This window comes from Cyclopterus lumpus, chromosome 19 (genome assembly GCF_009769545.1).
Source record: "Cyclopterus lumpus isolate fCycLum1 chromosome 19, fCycLum1.pri, whole genome shotgun sequence".
NCBI lineage: Eukaryota > Metazoa > Chordata > Actinopteri > Perciformes > Cyclopteridae > Cyclopterus > Cyclopterus lumpus.
In genome coordinates this window covers 10,399,398-10,403,560 of record NC_046984.1, presented here as the reverse complement: position 1 = coordinate 10,403,560, position 4,163 = coordinate 10,399,398, and positions in this window count along the sequence as shown.

Below are 4,163 nucleotides of genomic sequence, written 5' to 3'. Positions count from 1 at the left end.
GTTCCTACGGTGCTTGGATCTGGACTGACGCGGTCTGGTTAGAACTCATCTAGCCTATTCTGGTCTGACAACTAGTCTAGTCGGAGCTTGACTAGGCCAGCTTGGTCTGGTCTGATCTACACCAGAGTAGTTCTCTCTGGTGAGGTGCTCTCCGCTGTGGTGCAGTCTAGTCCAGCCTTATTTGGTCTGGTCTGGTTCAGTGTAGCCTACTTTAGTCTAGTGTATTCAGGTCTGGTCTGCGGTCCCATCTGCAGTCAGCCTTACTATCCAAGGAAGGAAGAGTCAGCAACATCACCCAGAAGTAATGTTGGGACCGCAAGAGAAGCCTGTTTGACTCAGAAGATGTGATGTATTTGAAAATTTCTCCATCAGGCAACCAAGAACATAAAAAATATATATATACACGGACAACGTATATTTCCCTTTTTAATATAATCGATAGCAATAATCAAAACATTCCTGACATGGTTTGAAACCATGGTTGGATAAGCTGTAAGACAATGTTCCAAGTCGAACTCTTGGGTATAGATAGCTCAACTAGGGGACAGCATGTGCTATATGTGGTGTGTATGCATGCCAAAGCAATAGTTTCCAGCGTTCCCAGCGACAGTCAGTTACCACACAGTGTAGTCGTACTGTAGGTTGCACAATGCACTTAGCTGCTGCTGTTTTGGCAGCGGCAGGCCATGAGTGGAGGGCGGGTGGGCAGGCAGGGTCAATGACCTCATAACTTTATACTCACTGGGATCAGAGGAATGGGTTCAATATTCTGTTTTGGGTTCATATTTAAAAGTAGCATGAGTTGTGGAATTCATTCCTCGAACACGAGAGCAGAAATTTGCAATGTGAAGGATCTTTTAGTGCTGTATAACAAACCTTGAAGCTCAGATACAGCGAGTGGCAACGTGCGTTCAACAAGGGCTGATGTTGTCTTACCTCAAAAAGGCACTGATGAGCTGTGTGAGGGTGTATTTATTTTAATATGCAATCTATCTATATACATATATTTTTTTGGGATTCTTTGTTCTTTCATCATTTTGTACTTGAGCTGTCTTCGCGCATGGAGAGTTTGAGATGAGTTTTGTGACTGGGCGTTCTGAATCTGTGAGAAAATGCACGCTAAAAATCACATTCGGGCATCTAGGAAATGTATTGACTTTATTGTCAGCTTTGAAAAAAAACAACAACAAAAAAACCTGTAAGCTGTTGTCCTTATGTCCAACAACCTGGAAAAATAACAACAAAAAAGGAAACATGCATAACATTTACACCAGTGTTTAGAGCCATATCAATCCAAAAAAAGATAACTTTAAATGTGCATGATTTCACATGTATATAGTCAATTACATAGACATTGTAATATATAAAATTGTGTAAACTTAAGAATAACTGAAGTGTAAAACTAATTTGAAAGCGACCTTTCTTCGAAGGAGTCATGAGTGAAAGTCAGACTAAGATCTCCCTCTCCTGTAAGAAGATTGGTGAGGAGAGGATTTGATTGCCAGCCAGCGTTTGAGATCCACACAGCTTTAAACTTTAAATACCCTTCTTACAGAGGAGGAAAGCAGGCTACCAAAGCCTCGTATGCATGTGCAGACGATTTGCGTTTAAACTGTGGCAGATCCATAGCGTCATTGATTGTATGGTGGTACAGGCCAAAGTCCTCAGTTTCTTTCTAAACTGATGCAACAGTGTGATGAATCGCGCAATAACTGCTGTTTGATGTCAAGTCAGTGTGAATCTCCCCGTAGAACTGTACTGAACGTGATCTGGTGAGGCATCCGAGTTGACAGTGCATTCCCCGGTGCGCCTTCTGAAGCACTTTTAGAAACGACTCACCTGGGGGCAAAGGCAAGCCCGTCTTAACTTCCTGTTGCACAACGTCTTCTCCTCTAATCAACCGGGCATCAATCAAAGGCACTTAATCCAATCAGAATGGCTTTGGGACTACCTGGAAACTCCTGTTCTGCTGCTGGAGGTGAAGTGAGGAGCTGTTGTGGTCACTGGAGGCCTAACTGTGCAGAAACATTCACCGAAAGCGAAACGTTCCTGCTGCACACATCTTTCTCCAGTGATGTAAATAGCCCCTCGCTTTTCCTTTCAGGATCCTTTGTGAGACATCAAATAACGCTCTACTTATCCCATCAACTGTCTTTTACACATTAGAAATCTATCATTTGACATACAAGATGACCTCTGCTGTATGGAAGTGTCATGAAATGTAATATGTGTAAACAAATAAAGGAATTTATGGAAGAGCAAGAATAGAGAATCCCTTTTTCTCAACATAAAAATAGGTGCTACTTTATCTCTTATTAGAATGAACTCAAGAAACCTCGGGCTTAGCTGCGACAGCGCTCACTCTTAGTCATATATATCGTGCGGGGATCTTAGAGGCTCCAAAGCTGGATGAGCCTCCGGGGGAAAGAGGATCAGTGGATTGCTTCTGATCCCTGCTCCATACAATGTTGCCTGGCTATTTCTTGCAACGTCCTGCCGTCTGCAGGTTCTGCATGCAGAAAACTGTGTTGTTCATGTCATCGTTTGAACAACCATACAGTCATTTAGAAGAAGACGGTAGACTTAAAACAATGGAGAGCAACAATGCTGCGGCAGTGCAATCCAGTGTGCAGAATGCTTCACAGGTTTCTGCTGACAAGAGTGAACATTTGACAAAAGGACACAACAAGCCCAATAAAGTATCAAAGCCATGCATCAACATGACCTGTAACTTAGGGGTCGGTGGGTACAAAGCTCCCCCCCCCCCCCTACCCACCATGAAAAGCCATATAAGAAGCAAATGTCTTGAAACATGGCAGGAACAGGAGCTTTGCATGGGGAAAAAAAAGAAATTGTTTTGTTATTTGGGGATTCATAAATTCCTGCCAGGACACTCACAAGGAGCCTAAATGTGCGCCACGTGAAGGCAGGAATCTTTAACGGAGAAAAACAGATGTTGACAGCACAATCGATCAACTGTAAAATGCAACCAGGTGTACGAGTATAGCCACGGGCCAAATCACATCCCACCGCCACTCAAAAACAAGCGTGTTATTACTCAATGTATCCATTTACGACACTTGACCACCTGCTAGCTAAACACTGCCATGAATCATTTCTCCCGAGAAAGCAGAGGAGTTGAAACGAGACGGGCGAAGCAGAAAGAGGTGAAGTAACGTCTTTATTTAGACCACGGCCTGTAATCTCCCAGCAGCCTCACGCTGTGGCCTTCTCTGCGCGCCGAGGCAGCGTTTCAATCCGCCCTTGGACAGAGGGACATCTTGAGCTAATCCTTGTGACAGCAGACCGCTTGACTCCAGAACTAAAGACGTGGCTATTTCAATTATGTTTTACTCTGCAAAATATACCACATCTAAAAGTGCAGATTCAACTGACAAAGAGATAACTTACAAGTTGATGTCATTCTAACATATTCAAATAAGACGAGCAGCCACGCCCCTCCAACTGGTCTTGGAGGCTGCTCACTTCAGCAGGCAATCAGCTGATGGGAGGGTCGTCAGCTGATTGAGCTCACCTGGGCTTTAAGCTATAACTCACTCCGGTTGTCCCTTCCCACCCAGCTGACATGCAAGCTACATTGCTCCAGTTTGCACTGCCGACATGGCTGATGTGCACACTCACATCACTAGTTACTTGTTTTAAGTATAATCTCACGACTTCCCCGAAGCTGCACGAACACAGCGAAGACAATTTTGAGGTTCACAGAAGGCGCAGCACAGGTGGAAGTAATGAAACTAACGATGGCTGCATTGGTTTCATTGGTGCACACTGGCTCACTGTCACGGCGGACTGGGACACTTGAAAAGAATGGAGCCATCAAAGTTATTAGAAACACCTTTTTCTACTGTCAAAATGTGGGAAAAAAGGGCTTCTTTGTTTTGCTAAAAATATCAGTCAATAAACCAAAGTATTCGACAAATTGGATTTGATGTGATGTTGGAGTAAAGTAATTACAATTCATCCCAAGGGAACATGCATATCTGTACCAAATATGATGGCAATCCAGCAAAAGTTGTGGAGACATTTCAATCTGGTCCAATGTTCAGTCAATCTTTGCCATGCTGCTCGCATGACAAACTATTTTCAATTATTTCTCCGCCGTGATAGCGGTGGGATTGACACACATGTAGATGAAAGACGTA